This window comes from Pan troglodytes, chromosome 14 (genome assembly GCF_028858775.2).
Source record: "Pan troglodytes isolate AG18354 chromosome 14, NHGRI_mPanTro3-v2.0_pri, whole genome shotgun sequence".
NCBI lineage: Eukaryota > Metazoa > Chordata > Mammalia > Primates > Hominidae > Pan > Pan troglodytes.
The window spans coordinates 10,546,634-10,560,303 of NC_072412.2; the positions used below are offsets into that span (position 1 = coordinate 10,546,634).

Below are 13,670 nucleotides of genomic sequence, written 5' to 3' on the forward strand. Positions count from 1 at the left end.
CTATATTTACTTAGAGTAGTTTGATAATTTTGGGCCTTATATTTCAGTCTTCAATCGATTCTGAGTTTATGTTGTTATATGGTGTTACATAGGAAGCTAATATCATTCTTCTCCATATGGATATTTAGTTTTCCCAGTGTCATTCATTTGAAGAGGCTGTCCTTTCCCCAGCGTATATTCTTGGCATGTTCGTCCAAAATCAGTTGGCTGGAAATATGTGGATTTATTTCTGGGTGCCGTATTCTATGGTCTTTACCCCAAGAATCATTACTTCTTAAAATGCAATTCAAATTAGCATGAAACATTTGCAGTTTAAGGAAAGGCTTATAGCATCAGAGTCCTTAATCATAGATTTCATTATTTTGTGGTTTTTTTTGAGATAGGGTCTTTGTCTGTCATCCAGGCAGAAGTGCAGTGATAATAATTCACTGCAGCCCTGAACTCTGGGTACAATCCATCCTTTCACCTCAGTATCCCAACTAGCTGGGTCTACAGGCATGAACCACCATGCCCGGGTAATTAAAAAAATTTTTTTTTGTAGAGATGGGGGTCTCACTATGTTGCTCTGGCTGATCTCAAATTCCTGGCCTCAAGTGATCTTTCTGCCACAGCTTTTTAAAGTGCTAGGATTACAGGCATGAGCCACCATGCCTAGTATAGAGTGTAATATCATTTTCAAAGTCTTATTCCTAGACCCATTTATTGACTTTGGCCTAAATAACTCAATATGATATCTCTGAAACTTTTTTTGACATACTGTGGGGAATGATAATGAAGGAAGGGGGTTAGACACTTTTTACTAGGAGATAACTTTGTGCCATTTAAGGAGGAACAAAAATGAATTATCAGAAAAATAAAAGTAAAATGAAGTACAAAAATTCTGTGGCAAAGATGATGATAGTAAAGAATATATTTTTATGACTCATGGTAGCTTTAACTTTGTTCTTAAAATTCTGAGTAATTTAAGGGTTCACATTTGAAGAATCTGCTGCATTACAGATAACATTTTATTGCAAGTAAATGCATTTCAAAATTTGCTATTGATTTTGTATTAGATTATTCTCAGCCTACTTCATTATCAAGCTATACTATTTTATTCATGCAGTTTGATGATCTTATGGCGGAGAAGGAAGCTGTATCTTCAAAATGTGTCAATTTGGCTAAAGAGAATCAAGTTTTTCAACAGGAGTTATTATCTATGAAAAAAGTACAACAGGAATGTGAAAAACTTGAGGAGGATAAAAAGATGTTGGAAGAAGAAATATTAAATCTTAAGACACATATGGAAAACAGTATGGTAGAACTTAGTAAACTACAAGAATATAAATCAGAGCTAGATGAAAGGGCAATGCAGGCAGTAGAAAAATTAGAAGAAATCCATTTACAGGTAAGTTGTTTAAATCAGGTAAGTTTACTTGTAATGTGCTTTCATTTATTTCACTGCAAATTATATTTTGGAGATTATATATATATATATATATATATATATATATATATATATATATAGTTACCTCTGCCTCTCTTGTAGCAATCTGCTTTGTAGAGTTCTAGAAAAAAAGATATCTGTTTTTTCTTTTAAATATTTAAATTTCCATTATTATTATTATAACAAAATCAATCTTTCAGAGTAATGATTCTCATTATGGAGTCATTTGATGATTAAGACCAGTTGGCATAGGAAAAAATTGTGATTTAGAAATTATGTGATAATTATGAATTGGTCTTAAGCTACAGTGTTCATTGATCACTTTTTAAAACTATGAATGGATTCTATTACTTTTTATATGACCAGATTACATTAATACTAGCATAATTACGATTTCAAATTTTTACAAATCAGACTTAATTCTGAATTCAGTTATTAGTTTTGATATTGCTGAAATATTTTAAACTTCATCCTCTTTTTTAACATATTCAAAAATACTCTTTGAATCACTGACTCAAAATGAAAGGCAACAAACATAATAATTAGGTTATAATTGTTTTAAAAGTGTATTCTTTTCCTCTGTTTTAGGAACAAGCACAATATAAAAAACAATTAGAGCAGTTAAACAAGGATATAATACAGCTTCACTAAATAAGAAGGAACTCACACTTAAAGATGTGGAATGTAAATTCTACAAATGAAAACTGCTTATGAAGAGGTTACAACTGAGTTAGAAGAATATAAGGAAGCCTTTGCAGCAGCATTGAAAGCTAACAGTTCCATGTCAAAAAAATTAACTAAGTAAGTCAAAACATACACTCATAGAAAATGAATTAAGCTCATTAATTTGTTTCAAAAGCATAATTTTTAGTGAGATGGCTTCAGGAGATTAGAAGGAAGTGAATGCTAATTTGACAATGTAATTTTGAAAAATAATGTTAGTAAATAATTTTACCTTTAAAATGTTAGTCAAAGATAGTTTTTGTCTCTCCTCTCATTTTTTTTTTTTTTTTTGCTTTTGTATGGCTTTTTTTCCTGAAAAGTCTCATGTAATTAACCTGATCTGTTAGTTTTTTTCACTAAGTATTTTTGAAGCTTTATAATTAATGAAGTGATCTTGTTATAAAATTACTTGTCAGAATTTCCCTAAATAGAAATATTAATGTGTTTAATTTACTTTTCAGTGGATCACAACCTAAATGCAAAGTGGTACTGCTACTCTGGGCACAATTGTTTTTGATTGTGATCTTTAGTATCATCACCAGAGGGTGCCTCAAGAAAGACTATTTGTGTAACATATTCAAGATGTTGCAGAAAGGCACCCTTGTGAAATAGGGAATAAATATCACAGGAATTTAAAGAAGTGTAATTCACAAAGCGGTTAAAAAATAACACCTTGTTCATCCTGAAGCGGTGTGTGGAAGGCAGAAAGAACATGCCCCACCTCCAGGGCCTTGGTCACAGTGTTGGGGGCTAATTGCCTTCAGAGATGCTTTTGTTCTTTTTGATCACCAACCAGACAATCTAGTTCTCCCCTAGGAGTTGTTGCTCTGAATTATTCCTCAGTGCCAAATGTTTAATTGGTCCTAGATAATGGGTGAAATGTACAAGAGTGAAATCTAAAACTGGTTTACTAAACACAAGTATTCCTAGATTTTTTTTTTCTTTCATTTTAGTTTTCTTAACCTACATTAAGGAGTACAACATGATGTTTTGATATAATTATTTCTAGTGAAGTGGTTCTTATAATCAAGCAAATCAACATATTCATTTTCCCACATTATTACCCTTTAAATACAAGTATTTCTAATGGAATCTTCAGAATCTTACAAGTAGAGCCATTTTAGAAGGCAGGAAGTTTTACCTGTTGAGCCATACATCACTGATAGCCATTTCTCTTCCCTGTGTACTTTGTTTGAACTGCTTGTTCGGTAGAAATCACCTTAGAAACAATGGTGCTTCTTTAGAACGATTTTAAAATTATAATTCCTTACAACAGGTATGCTCTTACACACATCTTCTGTGTGAAAACACTATTTAGTGGGTAATTTGGTTTACTCTCAGGGTAAGTTTTTAAAAACTGCAAGTCATTAAGAATCATTTAAGGAAAAATGAAATATTAAGCATTTGTCTTTGCTATCTTTACAGATCGAATAAGAAAATAGCAATGATCAGTATCAGCTCTTTATGGAGAAGGAGCAGGTGAAATATTTTCTCAGCACTCTTCCTACAAGGCGAGGTCGAGAGTCACCTTGTGTTGAAAATCTTACTAGTATAGGACTCAAGAGAAAATATATTTCCCAAATGCCCGTAAGAATTCCTACTTCAAACCTCAGACATCAAATAACTGCCAGAACTACTTGACTGAGGTTAGTTATATGACCGTTTCTCTTTAGGGTTTCATTTCTCTAGCGTAATTCTTGTTTATAATTTGGAGAAATACTGAGTTGTTCTGTTGACTTTTGCATGTGAAGTAAAGATCATAATTAGCTGTGTTAACACAGAAAGGAAATGGGAACTTTACATTTTTTAATTCCCTGGAGCTCTCATTTTCAAGAGATATCCATTTGCTAACTTTATTCAATAAATGTGACTAAATTGACACGTTTGAAATGTCTTTAAAAGCTGCATTTCAGTTAGGTTTTAGAAAAATTGCATGTTATTGCCTGATAACTGATGATATACTTTGAGATGCTTTGGCTTACTCTCTAATTGATTGTAGTTTAGCTGTGGTTCATACCACATTTTTTTTTCTTTTTTTTGAGGCAGTGTCTCACTCTGTCACCCAGGCTGGAGTGTCTTGGTGTCATCTCCACTCACTGCAACCTCCACCTCCCGGGTTCAAGTGATTCTCCTGCCTCAGCCTCCTGAGTAGCTGAGACTACAAGCACCCACCATTACACCCAGCTAATGTTTGCATTTTTAGTAGAGACAGGGTGTCACCATATTGGCCAGGCTCTTCTTGAACTCCTGACCTTGCGATCTGCCTGCCTGAGCCTCTCAAAGTGCTGGGATTACAGGCATGAGCCACCGCACCCGGCCCATGCCACTTTTAAAGTTTATTTGCACCAGCCAGGTGTGGTGGCTCATGCCTGTAATCCCAGCACTTTGGGAGGCTGAGGCAGGTGTATCATGAGGTCAGGAGTTCAAGACCAGCCTGGCCAAGATGGTGAAACCCCATCTCTACTAAAAGTACAAAAAAAAATATTAGCCTGGTGTGGTGGTGGGCACCTGTAATCCCAGCTACTAGGAAGGCTGAGGCAGAGAATTGCTCGAACCTGGGAGACGGAGGTTGCAGGAGCTGAGATTGCACCACTGCACTCCAGCCTGGGTGACAGGGCAAGACTCCATCTTGAAAATTAAAAAAAAATTTAAAAAGTTTATTTGCACCATCTCAATTCTTCCCACTCATAATCACAACTGAATGATTGGCATCCAAACACTTTGCCACATATGGATGTTTATTATTTAGTAGAATCCAAAATAATTGCATTTTATGAATTAAACAAAACACTAAAATATTCATTTCCATTTTTATGTTAAAAGCTTTGTGCTTGGCCAGGCATGGTGGCTCACACTTGTAATCCCAAAATTTGGGGAGGCCGAGGCAGGTGAATCACCTGACGTCAGGAGTTTGAGACCAGCCTGGCCAACATGATGAAACCTGTCTCTAGTAAAATTACAAAAATTAGCAAGGCATGTTGGCAGGCAGGTGTAATCTCAGATACTCAGGAGCCTGAGGCAGGAGAATCACTTGAACCCAGGAGACAGAGGTTGCAGTAAGCCAAGATGATACCACTGCACTATAGCCTTGGTGATGCAGACTCTGTCTCAAAACAAAACAAAAAAAGGTTTGTGCTTTCCTTACATAAGAGTACATCATCTGACTATAAAAATCCTGGAAGAAAACCTAGGAAATACTCTTCTGGCTATCATATTTGTCAATTAATTTATGGCTAAGTCCTCAAAAGCAATTGCAAGAATAACAAAAATTGACAAGTGTGATCTAATTAGCTAAATAGCTTCTGCACAGCATGAGAAACTATCACGGGATTAAACAGACAGCCTAAAAGAATGGAAGAAAATATTCACAAAGTATGGATATAGCAAACGCCTATTATCCAGAATCCATAAGAGACCTAAACAAATCAACAAGCGAAAAATATATAAGACCATTAAAAATGGGCAAAGGACATGAACAGACAGTTCTCAAAACAACACACGTAAGTGGCCAACAAACATTAACAAATGCTTACCATTGCTAATCATCAGAAAAATGCCAAACAAAACATCAATGAGATACCATTTCACACCAGTCACAATGACTTTTGTTAAAAACAAATAATAAATAAAAACTTAAAAAAGGATGTTGGGGAGGCTGTGGAGAAAAGGGAACACAAACCGTTTGTGGCAATGTAAATTAATTCAGCTACTATGGAGAGCAGTTTGGAAATTAAGAACTAAGAATGACTGTTGGATGCAGCAACCCCATTACTATACTAGGGGTATACCGAAAGGACAATAAATCATTGTAACAAAAAGATGTATACACATGTATGTTCATTGCAGCACTATTCACAATAGCAAAGACGTGGAGTCAATCCAGGTACATCCAAGGTAGATTGAAAATCCAAGGTAGATTGGAAAATTCCATATATACCATGGAATACTATGCAGCCATGAAAAGAACAAAATCACGTCATTTGCAGCAACATGAATACAGCTGGAATCCACTCTCCTAAGCAAACCAACGCAGAAACAGAAACCAAATATCTCATGTTTTCACTCATGTGGGAGCTACATATTGGGTGCACATTGTCATAAAGATGGGAATAATAGACACTGGGAAATAAGAACGGGGAGGGACAGAGTGGGCCAGGGTTGAAAAACTACTTCTTGGGTCCTATGCTCACAACCTGTGTGATGGGTTTAATTGTACTGCAAACCTCGGTATCCCTCAATATGCCTTTGGAAGAAACTTACAGAGGTACCACGTTAATTTAGAATACAAACTAGAAAAAAAAAGAAAAGTTTACTATAAGTAGAGAACAGAAATTTCTTTTTAAGATAAAATTTATTGAACTAAAAAATGGATTAAACTTTTATAAAGGCAGAGTTTTCTAAGAATTTCAAAGCAATGCATTCATTGCAAAAGATGGCTTTAATTACTTAATCTTTTTTTTTTTTTTTTTTTGTGAGACAGGGTCTCACTCTGTCACCAGGCTGGAGTGCAGTGGTGCAGTCTTGGCTCACTGCAACCTCCACCTCCTGGCTTCAAGCAATTCTCCTGCCTTAGTATCCCAAGTAGCTGGGACTACAGGTGCACATCACCACGCCCAGCTGATTTTTGTATTTTTAGTAGAGATGGGGTTTCCCCATGTTGGCCAGGATGATCACGATCTCCTGACCTTGTGATCTGCTTGCTTTGGCCTCCCCAAGTGCTGGGATTACAGGTATGAACCACCATGTCTGGCCATTGTTTAACCTTTGTACTAATAAAACACTACCTTTCTAAAATCATGTATATGCAATAGATCAATATTAACTGCATTTTTGTCAGATTACTCTAAACAGCATTACACATATACATCCTCTGTTATCTAAACTTAAAATGAGTAGAAATTTTATTTTATTTATGTGATTATTTTTCTATTTAAGCAAACTTCAAGTTATGTCTAGTCACTAAAAATACTAAAGGCCACATTTTGTAAGTGATACATGATTTTCATGATAATGTTTCTTGTTTAATTTAGACATTTTTTTTTTTTACTTATTTTAGATGGGGCCGGACTGTGTAGAATAAATAATTAGAGAAACAAAGAGAAGTACGTTGACAAAATTTATTAATTAAATTTAGGTTTATTTTAGAAATAAAGTGTAAATAGCAAATGGCATTCCTTTTCATTCTTGGGTTAGTAGATACTACATCAATATTTTTTTCTTACACACATCTAATGAAAGATGTGAAAACAAAAACTTTCACAGAGAAGACTGTACTTATGCACCATAAATTCATCATGTTCCAAAGCTTAAACAGTTCCCAAGAAGTCTGTGCATCTCTTTTTCACTGGCTCTACACTTTCTTAAGTTTTGCCATCCTCATGGAACTGTCAGCCAGCACACTGAAACGATTCTCAGAAAACAAATGTATCATCAAGTTCTCAGGGTTTCAGTAGAGATTGAAGGCCAACAGACCTAAGACTCATTCAGAAATACTTAGCTGAGCAATAACCCTTCATAAGCAGTCACTTGACAGGTGACATTTTAAATCTCCTCTAATTTACTGTGTCATTGGCTTACACTTGTTCTCAGGAAAAGTTCCAAATTTTTCACCATGAAATAAAAACACCCATGTCAATGTAATTCTTGTCAAGTTACTCAGCCTTGTTTCTCACCACTTACTGCACTCTGCCCTTTGCTCTAGCACCAAACTGGATGGAGTGGAACTCTGCAGGGCTCTTCCTCACCTCAGGCTCTTTGCCTTTGCCTCTTCCCTCTATCTGGGAAGCTTTTCCTTGTCCTTCAGGTATCAACCTATGTTATCTCCTCCACCAGAAAGCCCATGATATTGACATAAAAGTGGGTAGATGTCCCTTCTCTGTGTTCCAGTAGTGCCCTGCTATATACCTGTCATGGTATCTATGACTCTATATGGACATTGCCTGCCTGTCTGTTTTTTAGGTTATAGCTTATGACTGTTGAGAGGTGGACCATGCCATCTTCATCTTGTAATTCCAGTGCTGGTTCTAGTACCTTAGCATGTGGCTGTTGATTACATGAATGAAGACTGAAAAAGCTCTGATATTTAAACACAATTAGAATTAATGCCATGTGTAAATTATTAAATAGTAATTTTGTATTGTAAATGTACATACATATTTATCATTCTTATTAACTCTGATAAAGTTCTCAAGTCTTTAGTTTTTAAACTCACACTTAGTTAACTGAAGCGTTTTAGGTAAAGAACAAAATTCTTTATTTTTCTTTCCAACTGTTGCTGTATTGGACACTTGCTCCCATCTACTTTCTTCTCTAGAATCCACGGGTAAGCCACATCTAATGAAGAGAATATTTAACCATAAAATCTTAAGGAAAAATTGTATGATGATTTAAAAGATTATAAAATTTTATTACTGGGCTATTTACACATTTTAATTGTTTCTCATAAAATATATAACATTCCAATATTTACTGAAGTAGGATATTTTTGTATCATATGTATGATTATAATTTATAGGGTATTTTAAATGATGTTTTTTGGCCTCCTTAAGTTTTAAGTGGATCTTGCAAATGAAAACCAGTATTATTGAGTTTGACATACTCAAATTGCCCAAATGTCAGCTGTTTAAACAACTAAGTCATCATTGATACTTTAGTAAAAGTTAGTAAAGGTCATCGAAGGCTTATTTGCATTTTACAGTTTTTATTACTTAGGAGAGTTAAGGAGTACCTGCCAGGTTTGTCCGTGCTAATGTTACAATTTTCTTTCTGTAGTTCAACTGTATTTTGTATGGAGATACTTTGAGGCTCTGTAAATATCTGGTTACTCCTCAGAACCCACTAGATTTAGCATTTCATGGATGACTTGTGTTTGAACAATTATTACTATGATGGTTACCAGATGATTATTTTCTTATTCTCTTCTTTGTTCTACATGGAGAAATAAAACCAATAAATAAGGGAGAAGGAAAGCTCATGATTCTGATGCTCCAATTCCCCAAGATTAGGCCAGTAGTAGACATTCCAAGCTGACTTTATGTCTCTTTGATTTGTCTCCATTACTCTGTCGGCACTTTTTTAATTTCTGGCAGAAGATGTTCTAAGCTCAGCTTGTATTTTCTCTGCTCCAGCTCTGGAATGAGTAATTCTTTTTAGAAGCAGAGGTGGAGCCACTGAGGAAGCACAGGTGAGCCCTCCCCAGTGTGTACTCACTGGTCCCCAACAGAAGAACCACTGCCACATCCACTGAGGTACCAAGAAACTAGCAAAGGGCCTTCTGGCTGTCTGGGGAGAGTCCTCATGTGGACCCTGGCTGTCTCAGAGGTTCTGGATTAGTCTTCCTGTAGCCTCTGTGTTGTGTCTTTAGATCGGGGCTCTGTGGGAAGGGCCCTGAGAGACCCAACAGCACAGCGTGCCTTATCTGCCAAATGTCCCTCCCTTCTTCACACTCTGACACTCAGGAATAGGGTAGATGGTGTGTCCAGGCAGTGTCAGGCCACCTCACTTTCTCCTTTGAGACGGGCCCAGAGGGCCTTTGGGGTGAGTGTGGAGCTGGGAACCTGGAGCCTGAGACCAACTGTCTCTCCCTGTATCTTGGAGGAAAGGCCATGTCCCAAAAAAAACCCCAGGGCCTGACCTCTGGGCACACATGCAGGGAGGGAGGGTCTATGAGCTGAGGGGGACATTGTAATGAGACTTTGAACCCCGTTGCTCCGGGGCCTGGTCAGTGGACCATGGTCAGAAATGACCTGGTCATCAGGACCTAGTCATTTGGGACCTGATCAGCAGGGGCCTGGTTAGTGGCGGCCTCCTCAGTAAAGGCCTCATCAGTGGGGACCTGGTGACCTAGTCATTGGAAGCCTAGTCAGTGGGGGGACCTAGTCAGTGGTGGCTTTTTTAGTGGGGTCTGATCTGTTGGAACATAAACAATGAAAAACTGGTTGGTGGGGCATACACAATATATCACGGGCCTGGTCAGTGTGGGGCCTTAGTGGCTTGGAGCCTGGTCAGTGAGGGCCTGGTCAGAGAGGGCTCGGTCAGCTGGGTACTCGTTCATGGAGAATTGTTCAGTGGGGGGTCGGGTGGGCAGCAACCTGGTAAATTGTGGTCTTGTCAGTGGGAACCCGGTCTTGTCAATGGGGACCAGGTCAGTGGAAAATTGGTCAGTGGGGTCTGGCCCATGAGGCCTATTAAGTGTGGGCCTGGTTAGGAAGACATGGTCAGTGGGGACTTGATCAGTGGGACCTGGTCAATGGAGGAGTGGTCATTAGGGGCCTCATCACTCATCACTGGGAACCTGGTCAGGGGCAGTTGGTCAGTACCTAGCCTGCTGGCCACTATGTGACCTCAGGCGGGGGGTTGTCTGTGGAGCCTCCTTGCCTCCATCTGCAGGGAAAGTGAGTCAGGGCACCCTGGAGGGTGGCTGGAAAGAAGGTGAGAAGATGTGTTGAATCCAATACTGCTTGGCAGACCTACAACTTTACAAATGACCTGTGTTCCACCTAGAGAGGGTGCCAGCCCTCTCAGCATTATGCAGTGCCCCTCCTCTGTCTGCATCCCCAGGACCACCATGGGTGGAGTGGGCAGAGATTGGGGAGCACCTATAGAGGCTCTAATGCTCTAAGGTGACAGTGATGAGGACTTGGGTGCACCCATGAGTGGAGAAGCTAGGCCTGTCCAGAGAAGCAAGACAAACACACACATACACACACACACACACAGGCACACATGCATACACAAATACATTGCATACACACATGTCAGTTCAGGGGATAGAGGACACTGACTCTGGGCCCTGTTGACCCAAGCAGACTCCCATGGTGGTGGGTTGTGTCACCCCACAATGTCACTGTTGCTGAGTCCCCATTGCCTCTGTGTTGTGGAGCAGTTAGAGACACACAGCAGTGTCTGTGAGTAGCTCTGCGTGAAGGACCATTTTCTAGATGAGAGGCACATCTCAACACAGCTCACTGATCAGATTCAGGTGAGTGGGACCTGCTCTTTTCTCTTCCTCCTGGCTTGGGAAAAGTCACTATCAGGTGGGTGGTTTTGGCCTCTGGGCAGCTACTGAGGGTAATCGCTGAACACTCACCAGCTGCCTGTTATGTGCTGACAGTCATCTCATTCATCCTCACAGCAATTCCATTCTGCATCTTTTCTGATCACCTCCGTGACCACAGAGGGCAACCCCATCAGGGCCCTGTCACCAGGCCCAGTCTAGCTCCATGATAACCAAGACACAGGTCCAGAGACAATCGTCCTACATTGTGCCTGCAACTGACCCCCCTTGGTAGGTAGTGACCAGCACAACATGGAAGAAGCCAGGGCAGCATGCAGCCAGCTGCTCTGCAGCCCCAAATGGCTCCTGGGCCTTGGGAAGTCATTCATAAAGGGGAAGCTGGTCACTTTGAGGTCTCTGAAGGGAAGGGTGAACGTGCATCCCAACAGCCCTGGCAGCCAGCAGCATGCCATACATATTCTCACCCAACGTGTGTGACAGAGGTCCCCTCCTGGGGCACAAGTCCCATACCTAAAGCATCCTGCCCCAGTCGGACCTCATCCTGAGCCCTGGGAGGGGAGGGGCACAATGGGCCCCCCTGCAGCAGCCAGGATTACCACCCAGGGGACTCGGCCTTCTGTGGCCCTGGCCAGACTTAGAATTTGGCCCAAGACAAACTTACTCGGAGCAGCTTCTCAGTACCTGGGGCCTGTGCATGCCAGGCAAGGCCAAGCTGGCTCAAAGAGCAACCAGCCACCTCTGCAAGGGTGTGCCAGGAGCAGGTGGAGCAGTCACCAACCTCACCCACTCAAGGAAACAGGGATGGCCAGCTTCCCACAGTCTGAGTGACCACCACCTGACAGCTGATGGAGTGGAGGCCTGAGGAAAAGCAGATGGCACTGGGGCTCCACCTCCAGGGCAGAATAACTGATTTACCCTGACTGGCAGGGAGTGACGTTGGTGGCTGGTCCACTGGCTCCTGGCACACCCTTGCAGAGGTGGCTGTTTGCTCTTTGAGCCAGCTTGGCTTTGCCTGGCATGCACAGGCCTCAGTGCAACAAATGTGCTGCAAATGGAGCCACATAGAGGAAATGAGCAGCAGGCTCAGAACTGGGGTGTGTGCCACCTTTGGGGCTCCAGTCCAAGCATCGGGGCTTCTACAGCACTGTGGGCTTCTCAGGTGCCAAGAGGCAGACCACAGGCCATCTTGAGTAGGACTCTGGTAAGAGCTTCCTTGTGTATGTGGATGATGTCCAGAATGTTGGCCTGGTGTCCCTGAGACAGCACTAACAGGTCCATGACTGGGTCCAGATCCTGCCTGGGCTGATGGGCAAAGAGCTCACTGACAGTGTGGAAGGCATCTATGGTGAAGTGGATCTATGTTCAAGTGCAGAAAGGGCCCAATCTTGTAGATGAAGCATACAGCCAGCTTCTGGATGCAGGTGCAGTGCCACATTTTTTGTCACTTCCTGATGTGCCCCACCAGCACTGAAGAGATAGCCTGGAGACAGGGCAAGAGGAAGGCTGAGAAGGATGAGATGGTGAGTGCCAGATTCTTCCTGGCCCTGAGCCCACCCCCAGTGTGACACTCAACTTTTAGGAGTGGGAGAGCAAGATTGACGGCTTCAAGTGCTTCACCAAGAAGATGGACAACAGGGCACTCAGCTCAACTTCACAGCCAATGAGTGGTGGCAGGCTTTGAGAAAGAGCATCAGAAGCCTGACAGTTCTCCTTCAGCCTCAGCCAGGCCTTGGAGCTGGACCAGGCCATCCACTTCAGTATAGATGCCTTCCACTCTGTCAGTGAGCTCTTTGCCGGTCAGTCCAGGAAGGACCTGGACCCAGCCATGGACCTGTTAGTGCTGTCTCAGGGACACCAGACCAACATCCTGGACATCATCCACATACACAAGGAAGCTCTTACCAAAGTCATGGAGAGCAGGCAACACGTGGCAGAAGGGAAGACAGAGGTGCAGAGGCTGATGACGTCAGAATCACAGGAACAGGATTTCTTTGGCCACTTTGGCTGAAATTCACCACTTCCATCCAATTCTAGTGAGAGACATGGACTCACAGATGCAGCATTTCTTGCAACAAGAGATACTACTTTTTCAAAAATTCACCCAGGAATTGATAGTGTTGAATGACTCGATACTCGATCGTGGACGGTTTCCAGTTCAAGGATACTTTCTACAGCAGAATAATAACACTAGCAAAGAGCTAGTACAAGGATGGTTTTGTGCTCAACTGAAATCAGCTGAATACAGAATTGTATAGGAAACAGTTAATATGGTGATAGAATAGAAACAGTAGCAATCGTGAACTAAATCATACTATGAATGCCTAAACTACTGCTGTAACGTTTGGAAAAATGAAAATACCACTTTATTGCTTTTTGAAGTATGAATATTTTAGTGTATATGCTCTAGACTTCAAACTCTTAAAGAGTCTCAAAGAAGTTGGCTGGATAAAGCCTGCTGTGGATGTCTTTATATTCAAAGATTGATGATGCAATTTGAATATGTGT

General features: G+C 40.8%; 1 pseudogene; it reads left to right on the forward strand.

Annotated features, from left to right (window-relative positions):
• The window catches only part of LOC134807001 (ankyrin repeat domain-containing protein 18B-like), a 28,475-nt pseudogene extending 15,302 nt beyond the window's left edge, over positions 1-13,173 (forward strand).
• The last annotated feature ends 497 nt before the right edge of the window (positions 13,174-13,670 follow it).